Here is a 12,724-nt window from a genome sequence, read left to right as displayed (position 1 = left end):
TATCTAAATCGTGATTCAGATTTAACTGTATTGAATTCACATCAACGCCAGCATATGTGATGTGGGTGTCATCGGCATACATCCTAGGCTGGCACGAAGTAAGGCAGTTTGGCAAGTCATTAATATAAATAAGAAATAAAAGGGGGCCAAGGATTGTTCCTTGCGGTACCCCACATTTAAGTGAGCAGATTCTAGAAAGAGAACCATTAACGAGACATCGTTGCATACGATTAGTTAAATATGACTTCGGACTATTAGGCGACCATTTATGGACGTTTAAGCAGTTTTCGCTTGTTTGACTGTTGTTTCAACTCCAGATAAGATAATATTCTCTTGTTAAACATCATTTAAAATTATTTATTTATGTAGGTAAGTTTTGACACAAGTACCATGCGTTTTATGTTTTAAGACTAAAGATCCCGAGAGTAATTGATGATTTACACGTTATTCGATGGTTTAACATATAATACGCGCGGATATTTTGCGAGTTGCGTTGAAAACAATTTCTTTCATTGAAAATTAACGAAATGACGATTAAGTAAACTCCCTTACGTTTGTTTAGGGGCTTTAAAAGCAAGAAGGTATCGTCAACTCATAGATCACAAATTATGGCAACGCATATTTGTGCAGTTGATTTTCAGTATCTGCAATGATGGTGAAATTCGTTTGCTGACACGGCAAAGCTGCTTATGTTTTGAAAACGGAGCTTTTTCTGGTCTTTGTAAACTGTCTGTCTGGATACAGAATACCGTATGTATCTAAGCTCTGGTTGCTTGTTTTATCGAAATTTCATGTTACTGTTCTTGTTTAAGTATAATGTATTTCACCCCAGTGGTAAAAGTCTATTAAAAGCAGAGTTTTTAATTACTTAAGGGAGTTAATTTTCGCGGCGTTTTATTTTGCGGGTTTCCTTTTTTCTACGGGAGCTAATTTTCGCGAATCGAGGTAAATTCGCAAAATCCGAACACGCAAAATTTTCATGCTACACGGTAATATGGTAAAATGATGCAATAGTGGAAGAATAAAACGAGATAACGACAGACTATCGACCGACTATCGGTAGTTACTCTATTGGCCATCAACTGATATGACGACCGATAGATCAGTGGGGTAGGTACACGAATGCCGATCGAGATAAGGACGAAGTGTCGATAAAACATATTGATAGAATATTGACCGATATATCGGCCGATACTATCGGCCGGTAAGCAGTGAAATATCGATGAAGTATCGGTGATGTGTTGGTGAAGTGTTGGTGTATTACTATCTATATCGGCCGACAGCCACCTCGGTCGATACGACGACCGCCATAGCGGCACAACATCGACCCAGTCATCCCCAATTATCGACCGAGTGTCGACCGAGTAGCAACCGTGGCTCGACCGAGATCTCGACCGTCAGTCGGTCTTGAGTCGACCGACATATCGACCGTTGCTATCGATCGAGGCCCCCTATAAGACACAAGATCCAATTTTTTTACATCTGAGCAACTGGTTCCAAGCCAAAACTGATTAATGTTGTTATTGTTTGAAATAAATTTGATACAACTACATATGTAGATATGTTCACCCAAAACCCAGCACTCACTTCTATTTTTTTCTTCCTTGCAAGTGGATTTATCCCATTTGTATGATGTAACATAATACTAATCTCGTACCCAGATCTCCCACGGTCAGTTTCGACATTCCCGAACCGACGACTGAGATCGGGGTACGAGATTAACATAATACTCCGACAGTTGGCTAAATAAATTATGTGTTTGTTTGAAATAAATTTGATAGAACTAAAACCCAACACTCTCTTCTATTTTTCATCAGCAAACGAACCTCATGTCCTGAACTTAAAAAGAACTTTGAGGGTGGGTGGTCACAGTTCAATTGCAACTTTGTTGTTGTTGTTGTTGTTGTTGTTGTTGTTGTTGGGGAATTATTATTATTATTATTATTATTATTATTATTATTATTATTATTATTATTATTATTATTATTATTATTATATGATCAATTGTATCATTACCTAAACGAAAATAATCTTCTCAGTAGACACCAATCCGGTTTTCGCTCGCTTCATTCTGCAGTTACTGCATTGATTGAAGCGATCGTGGCTTTATTAATGCCGTTGTATTTTTAGATCTTAAGAAGGCTTTCGATACTGTGGACCACTATTTTTCTTTCTAAATTACAACCTTATGGTATCCAGGGTTCCATAAACCAATGGTTCTGCTCTTATTTAAAAAACCGTACCCAAACGTGTCTTGTAAACGGGAATAAATTGTCCAAAATGTTCCTTCGTTGTGGTGTTCCACAGAGAACGATTCTTGGGCCCCTTCTTTTTCTATTATATATAAATCATTTGCCTAATTGCCTCCAGCATTCCCAACCAAGGATGTATACCGATGACACTAAAGGGTTACTTTTGCTGGCAGTGATGTTGATGAAATAAATAGTTGTATTAATCTTGATTTGGAGAGAAATCGTGTGTGGCTTGCAGCCAACAAACTAACTTTAAATATGACAAAGACAGAATTCCTTCTGATTGGTTCCAAACAAAGGCTTAAATTTTACAGTGAATCCTACTGTTAATATCAACCAGTTTCCGATAAAACGAGTCTCGACTGTTAAATCCTTAGGTGTAAACCTTACTTGGGAGTGTCATATCAATGAGCTTTCTAAAAAGATTGCTTCTGGTATTAGCGCCATTAAACGTATTAGGTATTTGGTACCATATAAGACTTTACTTCCCATTTACAGTTCATTAGTCCAACCTCATCTCGATTACTGCAGTTCGGTGTGGGGATCCTGTTGTAAGAGTTCTTCTCAAAAGTTACAAAAATTACAAAATCGCGCAGCACGCGTCGTAACATTTTCAAATTGCGATCGTAGTACTCATGAATTGTTGCGGATGGTAAACTGGGATAAACTGGACCGTCAACGTCTCAGTTAATAAATCAATAATGATGAACAAGATTGTTAATAATATGGTTCCGGAATATCTTAGTTCACGCTGTCTTCTGTTCTGATACTTTAACTTATAACCTAAGAGATAGTGATGGTACGCTTGCTCAGTATCCCACAGCCCCGCACTAATTATTGTCAAAGAAGTCTATCTTACAGCGGAGTTGTACTGTGGAATACTCTGCCCTTAAATATTCGACAGTCGCTGTCTCTTAATGAATTTAAATCTAAGTTGAAGAATTATGACTTTGACAGTATAAATTTTATTTTGTTTTTATACACGGCTTTCTTGTAAAGCAGGTTTTTATCATTTCTCTTATTGTAGTAGTTATTTACAACATTAATTTAGTTAGGTAGTTAGATTTATTTAAATCAAATATGGTATAGTTCTGAAGGATTTTATCTTATCTTACCTTAGGGAGGGGGAGCAAAAAGAATGTACAATCTGAAAAGAAAGGCCCCTCTAACATTCAAAAGAGTAAATAAGTTGTAAAGTTTAAGAGTTTATCTTTTTTGTTGCTGGGAAGACTTGCTTGGTGCATATACTCAATGTATCATGTGGTACGGTACAAACCGCTGTGATTCCTTCGTAACTTTCTCGGTATAAGAGTTTAGGGTAACGTTTGATTTAACGTAAAAAGGGCTGTGCAACTTATCATTTAAAGGCATGTTATCAGTAAAAACTATTTTATGTTTGAATGCGTGTTTGGGAATATATTTGTATTTCTTATTACTTCCAAGGGGAGCGTACGTAGAAGTTTTGAATGAACATCATTTCTTTGGCGTAGAAGTCAGGGGCACCCAACGGATCGTTTCGGTAAATTATGTTCCTAAAGGGAATTTTCACCTCGAACTTTCGTGATATGGGAAATTTAAGGCCTAGTGTTTTCGGATTGATAAAAATGTTGTTTCGGGTAACGAAAAACGGTCAGCTAAGATTTTCGGAAAGGAAATAAGACCTAAGGTTTTCGGGAAATGGACAAAAATGCCCTACTAATTTCGAAAAGACTCAAGTTCCCCTAGAATGACCGAACAGATAAAAATATTATAGCGCTGCCTAAAATAAACCTATAGAGCTTTAAAGCCACTCCAGATTGCCTAAAATAACGTTTCAAAGGATCTGAGAGAAAATTGTCGTTGGGTGCCCCTGAGAAGTGAGCGAGACAATTCTTCAGGCAGATTAGTAAGCACCCGAGTTATTCACCTCTCCACTGAATATGTTTAAAAATATTTCGCGACGAAGTCGATATAATAAACGAGCATTCGAGTAGAACAAAACTTCTACAGCGAGTTTGTACTCAATCGAGTGACTTTTCTCTCCGCAAGCTTTGTCTTAAAACAGAAGTATTTTGCGACGTTGTTTTCACTTGTAATGAATTACGCAAGCCTCGACTGAACTACCAGGGGCACCCAATGTAAATCGTCTTCATAACGCGACTAAACAATAGACGAAAATGTCGGGGCCTGTTATGGTAGGTTGGGGCCTGAGATCGTTTGTTGGGGCCTGGTATTGGAGGTCTCATATTGTAGGCCACGTGCCAACTGTAGTAGCAAAATACGGCACACAAACAAGTCGTTCTCGTGCATGGGACAACAAATGGAACACTTACAGTCCTTCCCACCGGAAAGTTTTGGGAAAAGAAGGAATAACTTCAGACCTATTCCTCCTTTCTCGTTTTTACCGAAATGACCGGAAAATATGACTGAACCATTTGCCTCATCACATTTGCAGACCATGTTCCTTGGTAAAATGCGCGATTTTTTTCCCAAAATTGCCAGTAGAAAGAAGCGTTCCTTTTCAGTGATTCCCCAGCGCGCTTGAGAATCCATTTCACGGAAAATTCTCTCTGGTTTTTCCATAACGGCAAATGGAAAGCACTCCAGCACGTTATATTGGCATTTGAACCGGTTGAATCAAACTTTTGGGGTTAATGGAAGCGTCCCAGCTCGCCCCCGATTTGTGCTGTTACTGCCCACTGCCAGGAAATTTAGCCACAAATATATAATCTTGTTCCCAGATCTTCTCACTCTTCACGAGAGAACATGTCCGAAGACAAACACGAGATTTCAGAACTAGGCGAACTAGGCTTAACATTGACCCCTCCGCGCCTCGTGTCTTGTCTGCCATCATATGATAAAGGAACGTAGCCACGTGATAGGTCAACATTTCATCATATGAATAACTCACAATTTGAGAAAAACAAAGCTATCATATTTTTTCGTACTACGTGATAGGCCAAAATTTCATCATATGAATAACTCACAATTTAAGAAAAACAAAGGTATCGTATTTTTGTACTTCAAACGGGTAGGCTATAAAAATCAAATACATCTGCAGGTAAGCTTTTGTGACTTGTATACCATCTGAACCTGGTCGATTGAAGCCGTTCAACATATCTTGAGGAAAGAAACAAAATGTCTGCAACCGACGAGGTGGGTCATCCTTTTTTTAAAAGTTATTTGATCGACATTTCTCATGATTAATTCTTTAGTTATTTGTAACAAACTTTCCCTGGCATCAAAACCATTCTGTGCATCTAGGAGGTTTCTCCTTTCTGTTGCAATGTAACTACACAGTTAAAATAACTTGACTTGAAGGACGTACCACCTTTTTACGTAAGACTGTTAGAATTTTGGGAGGAGATCACACACTTAGTGGGCAAGAGTGATTTTAGTCCAAACGAAACAATCATCTGGAACAACAAACACATAAAAATTGAAAATACATCTGTGTTTTTCCCAACGTGGTTTCGTAAAGGAGTCTACAAAATCAAAGACCTAATGAGTGACAATGGTAAATTTTTCCCTTTTGAAGTTTTCACTCGTAGGTTTTACAACTCGTAGGCTTTACAACATATCACGGTTTATGCAATTCAATCCGTCAAAATTGGAATAACATCTACAAAGAATCCCGTGCCATTTTAGATTTAATTGCTAATTGGCGCACTAACAGCTCGAATCTTACCATCTTACCACTGCAAACCTGCTACAGGCTATCGCTGACAGTAAATTTGTGTCACCTTCATCAAAGAAAATCTTCTATCATGGATATAACAGAGGAAATCAAATTGCGCATATTTCAGTTTAAAATCATTCATAGTACTGTGTTCACTAAGGATAGGCTTTTCAAAGCAAGTATTGTACAGGACGATAAATACTATTTCTGTAAAGAAAATCCTGAGACACTTCTGCATCTGCTGTTTCACTGTCCGCTTACCGTACTTAGCTCAGTTTTGGAATGATTTTCGGGAATGGTGGCTTCGAAACAACCAGATTGAATTCAATCATACTCCCGCTCAAGTTTTATATGGTATGATAGATAATTCAAGGTTCTGTATTCAAGGTTCTGTATGCTCCTCAATTTAGTCCTTTTAGTAGCCATGTTTTACATATATCGTTGCATCTAGACGAGGCACCCCTTTTCTTCCCCTTTGTTTGAAACAGAATTACGTAAAAACTGGGATCGAATATGATATTGCCAAGGAAAACGGTTATCTAAAGCACTTCAAGATTAAATGGGAACCACTGATTTCGCAACAAATTAATCGAAGACGTGGTTATTTGAGGATTCCTTGAATCACTTTCCACTACTCTTTTGCTTTTGTTCTATTGTTGTCGTCCTTTTTTTACGCTCGTTTCTTTTCGTTTAGCTTACCTGTTCATACCACAGTGTTTGTGGATTGATTGTAATCTAGGTTCCTTTTAGTAGTGCAATGTAAGTGGCTTTTGTACTGTAATGTCAGTTATGTTAGTAATAAAATTGTATAATAATAATAATAAAAAAGTAAGTAGTGAAGATACTGTTAGTATTGTACATAGTGTAATTGTTAGTACCGTAGTATAGTAAGCATATATTGTAAGAACAGTTAGTACGGTAATTATCGCAATTAGCGTTGGGTAGTGTTTAGTCAGTATTGTATATTAGCGTCTCGTGAAGCTAATAAAAATCCTTTAAAAAAGTCAAAACCGTTCTGTATTTCTCTCTGGAGATTGCCCTCCAAGAAGAAAGGGCGCTTGAAATGGTGGAAGGATATTCAAACGCAACTAAAGATGAAGGTAAAATTCATTTTAAGGCTAATTCAGCTCTACTGAGTATAATCGTATATTTTTCTTTAGTTGTGCCTCAATGTTTAGTTACCGGCAAAGACTGCAACACTGAATAGACAGCCCACTCTGATATAAAACATTTTTGTATGTAAAAGGCCCTAACCAAACGCATTATAAACATTGTGACTTTTAAAAAGACACGGGGCTACCCAACAAGATTATTTAATCAAAATTTTTAACCTGGACCGTTTTGTGTCCTTTAAAGTGCGTACTGTCGAGCCTCCCGTAAGCGGAGACCCTTGGGGCCAGAAAAACGGCCCGCTTAAGAGAGGTTCCGCCTGTAAATGGTTAAAAATGTAGGGTTTTTTATTTCTAGGTAGCTGAAAACATGACCAAGTGTCCGCTTAAGAGAGGTGTCCGCTTATAAGTGGTTAAAAATGTAGAGTTTGTATGTAGCTGAGAACATGACCAAGTGTCCGCTTTAGCTGAATATTTGAAGTAGCATGGGCATTTTATTTCGAAGATTTAAGGCTAGATTTGGATTTAAAGAAATTGTGAAGCTTGTGCAGAAGAAAGTTAAAGACAAACTTGATTTACAACTTTTATACTGTAACAGCATTTTTCATGGTCTGCCCAAACAGGAATTCGAGAATCCTGCGGCATGGTTGATCACGAGAACTACAGCAACAACAATTTATTTACAAATTCAGATGATATAAAGGGCTTGTCCCAGCAAATAGCCACAAAGCTAGTCGAGGCGGAATAAGATGAGCACGAGAACATAATAGAAAAAAAATGCAATAAACTGAACAACGTGAGCACATCACACCCTTCCATCAAAGTACACACTGGCTACCCATACAGTGCACATCAATTTTGAAAGTTTTTCAAGCTAAAAAATAGTGAAATTGTTGCCTGCATTCCTCCGTAATTTTCTGACCTCTCAAAAGGCAAACTTGTATAAATTAACACAGTTTTATCTGATTCGTTAGCTGAAAATTTTTTTGGGAACAGCAAGTACTGTAGCGGCTCGGCACGTAAGTTGAAGTTGATCCATTACGAAAACAAACAGGAAAATACGAAGATAAATTTGAGATCATTAATTCCAGCAGAAACAAGAACTTGCGGCATAATTTGCAGGGGAAAAAAAGCGAACTCCATTCTTTTATTTACATTTTACAAAGCAGATACTTACTTCCTTTTTATGAAAAAAGAAAAAATATATATTTAAGAAACAATTATCATAAAAATTATTTTAAACTTCTTGGGGTGCAGAGGGCATGGCATGTTATTTTTTTGTTTGAAAAAGGAAAAGGCTTTTCATTTTTTGCAGCAAGTAGGACACCATAAACACATACTATCATTATTAGATGTTATTCTCACGCACTCTATATCTCTTTTTTTTTTTTTTTTTTATCAGATCCACCGACAAACGAGTCCAAAGACCACCACGTTTTTCCAGTCGCCTTCTCAATGCTGGAAAAGATGCCAATGGCGGATAACCAAGCCTTTACGGGAATAATCCTTTTTGGATGAGCAAACTCACCTACTCGTCGGTTAAATTTGGATTACATGCTGCAAAAGTGATTCAGTTAGAAAGGCTCGTGAAGCTCATTTAATCAACAAAGCTAAAACATAGACGTGACGAAACACGCCAATGACATGTTCACACTTGTAACTTAGTCCTAAATAACCTACCATTGTAACATATTTTATATTTTTAATCTTCATTTGTAACGATCCTTCTATGTTTCTCACTTTTCTTTTTCGTTCAGCCCCCGAGGAAGGTTTGCATGCAAACCGAAATATCGGGCAAAATATTGTTTTTTTAAAACAAATATATTTCAGTTATTCTAGTCTTTGTTGTTTATTCTATCAAGCTCGTCACCTCCGCCGTTGGGATCAGTCTGCTGGCAGTATTTTGTAAATCAGGATTGTCTGTCTGTGGTGACTGGCAAGATTAATGGTTATTTTTAGGTGCCGATATGGTATTTGATTTTTTGATTTGTTTGCCTAGACAATTCGTACGTAACACAAGGGAATGAATTGTTAAGAAACTAAATAAATGAACCTGTTTACATCATTTGGTTTCCTACTGCTATGGTTACTGTGTGTACAGTATTATTTTGTTAATTTCCCACTCCAGAAACTGTAAGAAGACTGGTACGAGGAAGTGACTGTGGGATCATTTGGGTAGACGAATGGACATCAAGCCGACGATTAAGTGTATTTTTCGGCATTTTTGGGGGCTAGCATAGTTCTTGTTAAAACGCTTTCACCTATTTTTCCCGCCGCCTCTCAACTCCGCTCCCCTCCCCTCTGCAGTTTAGACACTCTCCCCAGATCGCGCTCGCTTTTACAAACCAAGATGGCGGCAGTGTCGAGAATCCCACGGAAAAATAGGGGGACTATGAACAGTCTACCGCGTACGTAACAAAGGTGGATCATGATTTACGTGGACCGATTCTGGTTAGGTTGTTTCATTTCAACATGGGAGAGTAGACGGTTTCTCATCCGCCTATTAAAATGGTTTATTGTTTGATTAAACCTGCCTCCTCTACAGGCTTTTCTTGGGGATTTTGACGGGGATAAACGAGGACGAATCGGAGAGCCGGGAATGATGAACGAATCGGAGAGCATGGGAACGAGCTAAAAGCGCGAGCGGAGACTCATGGGAAGGAGAAATACGCGAGCGGGAGCTGATGCGTTTTTTCCTTCCCTTCACTCCTCGCGCTCCGCTTATGCCCTTTGAGTGAGCGCGGGGCGACTGGGGACGAGGCAGTAATTAAACCATTTCACAAATGACAACTGGTGGGGCAGCTTCATTTCTAAAACATTTATTCCATATTGCAATTCACCACGTTTACTCTATGCCATTTGACACTCTTGTATTATTGGCGGTGACGGCTGCTCATACTCAGGCTTTCGTAATGTTCAGTTATTGAGCCGGGCTGAAAAGGAAAACATGAAATGAGGAAATCTTTTCTTCCAATCATACACTTTTTTATTGCAATACTTTGGAAACCACAAAAAAATAAAATGAGCTTCTCTTTTCTAATAGGACGATAATCTGACTTTCTCTGACTAAGTCTTTAAGATAGGTTAAATAGAAATCAAGAGTCACTGGGCGGAATATTTAAACGAAGCTGGCTTTTTCGAAAATCGAGGTTTAGGCGTCCATAGGCCACGGATAGACGTAGTTTCTACAAACTTGCGATTGTTTTGCAAGAACGGGCGTTAGAATTGAACTTTCACGATAACACTGAAACTGAAAGACAAGACATTGAAACGAGTTCCAAATCGCGAAATGCCAATTTCAGTGAGCAAGAAATACTTTTTCTTGCTGAGCTGGGAAAACAATATCCTTATATTGAGAACAAAGGATATAGCAATGCTTGATTAAAATGGAAAAAGACGTCGTGGGAAAAAATTGCGAAATCCTTCAACACTAGAAATCCAGATGGGAACAAGCGCAACCTGAAAGCAACACAGGGTTGTACTAAGAAGCGCGTGAAAATCCAAAGGAAAAAGGAATTTGATGAGCATAGAAGGGACAGCAAGAAAACAGGTGGTGGGAAAGCCCCTTCTTCACCAAAAGCTGTGAGCAAGATGGTGGCGGACATTATTCCAACGCCAGTGAATCCTGTGGAAAACTTGACGAATTTGATGATGACGCTGTCGAACCTGTCTCTTAGGATGTCGAATTGAGTGAGGACACGTATGAGGCCGGGCAAAACTGTTAGATCAACGTGCAGTATGCAGAATACCAGCCTAAGCCTGTGCATCAGAAGACCAGCCAAGCGCAAGAAAGAGGAAACAGTTGTTGGGTTGGCTGACTTTACAACTTTTAATCTATTGTACATTCATTTCTTTCTTCGTTATTAAAATGTAAAATAGTAATTTTTTTCTTAATATAGTACTAGAGATGTACGGGGAAAATTAAAGAAATTAAGTTGAAAAAGTTGAAGATCCGTTGGTTGGCCGTTGATCAGTGCAGGCACACCACGTGCGAGGGACACCATTCGCATGGACCTTGTGCTCAGGTCCCGACGGTTACCAAGCGCGGTGGTACAAGTGGTCCCAAAAAAACCCTTGATCTTGCCACCAGAATGCCCGTGAAAAACTGATCCCAAAACACCCTTCAATCTACCAGAATACCCATGAAAAACTGGAAAACCTTCTCTCAGTGACATTCAGGGCTCAATGTTAACGACCAGCTGGTCGCATATGCGACTAAATTTTTTATTTTGCGCCTGAAAAATCATACGTGATCGCACTCACGCGCCTAAGAATGCCCAAGTTCAGTGCACCTGAATCTAGGCCACTTTGATTCCTCACCTGGCAATTATTGTGTACTCTGCCTGATTAAACACAAAACAGAAGCTTGAAATAATAAATTCAAATGTGGATAGGTTCCACATAATAAAGTTACACCGTTTTTCTTGCATCAGTGTGTGTTTTCTTTGTTGTTTTCCCAAGTCCATTTCTTGTCCGTGTTTCAACCCACCCCAGACTCTTCTCGGTTTTGTGACCGCACCGCTGACACGTACGAGTGAAGGCAACCTTCTGAAACACGTGCTTCTCGCACAATTTAGTTCGCTTTGCCGATATCAAAGAGTCAAGAATGTCTAAACAATCTGGGTTAAGAGACTAAGGCAAGCACAAGTGTTACATATTTCCTGTGAAACAATGAATTTTATTTCAGTTAAGTCAATGCACAGTCAACAATGTAATTTATTCTCTTTTCCAAAACGCTCATTTACAAAAAGACAATTTATTCTCAAACGGCCGGCTGCTGCCTTCCAACACATTAATTTTGACCCAACTACCGCAGTTTTGAAGTGGTTAAACAGTGGGCAGAGATCAAGGCGACCTAACCTTGCCTACAGAAAGTGGCCAGATAAATTAATTTCAGTTGGGTGATCCGTGGGACTTGAAGGATTTCGTCTGATCGAAAGGATTCAATGACGTTATTCCTTACCTTCGTTTTGTCTTATTATCTTGCTTAACCTACCATAACATGTAATATTCTAAAAAAAGTAACAGTATTATTGCTATCGCAAACGTACAGTAAGAAACTGAAAGAAACAAACACACAATTGAAATAAAACATTACCGTGCTGGTTAACGATCAGCAAGCGAAAATAAGCAAAAGAAATGGACAACGTTTCGTTTTGTCGTCATGACACCATTATCAATGATCACTGATAACATGTCTGAAGCTTCTGATTTTTCTTTTTGGTGCTACTTGTATTTTAAGTTGTGCTCCTAAAATTTTTAGCTGTGCGCCTAAACTTTCGGCAGTGCGCCTAGAAATTTACACCTGGTAGCACAGGTGCTCCCAAAGTCTAAAATAAACTTTGAGTCCTGACATTGCGATTTTATCTTTTGCACAAGAATGATGTTCAGGCTTGCCCGCGTGTGGAGGTTTTAAACATTCCAACATGGGTCAGCTTTGGCTGCAGTCGATGGGCCCAGCAAACAGTTCAGCTTAACTCGAAGGCTGTAGATTATGCATGACGCACAACAAAAGAACTACTAATGAGAAAGCCCGCTTTCTCAGCATTTAATAGTGTAAAGCTACAAACAGGCTCACACCTGAACTCTGAACGACTCCTGGCAGGATGTGAAATTGAGGGTTAGTATGTTTGTAGCGCACACTTTCGTTTTTTAGCTTAGGCACATTCGCCATACTAATACTTCTTGGTGAATTTTTCATTTAT

The 12,724-nt window shown here is 38.7% G+C and overlaps 1 long non-coding RNA gene across 1 annotated transcript; it reads left to right on the top strand.

Moving 5' to 3' along the window:
* Nucleotides 1-5,239: 5,239 nt before the first annotated feature.
* Nucleotides 5,240-9,084, top strand: LOC146489632 (uncharacterized). The gene is made up of 3 exons (XR_014863529.1): nt 5,240-5,387; nt 6,944-7,010; nt 8,422-9,084. It is a non-coding gene; the product is annotated as an uncharacterized LOC146489632 (long non-coding RNA).
* Nucleotides 9,085-12,724: the final 3,640 nt, after the last annotated feature.

This window comes from Pavona decussata, unplaced genomic scaffold, assembly GCF_977016875.1.
Source record: "Pavona decussata unplaced genomic scaffold, jaPavDecu1.1 SCAFFOLD_4, whole genome shotgun sequence".
NCBI lineage: Eukaryota > Metazoa > Cnidaria > Anthozoa > Scleractinia > Agariciidae > Pavona > Pavona decussata.
This window is presented reverse-complemented; position numbering and strand designations above follow the sequence as displayed.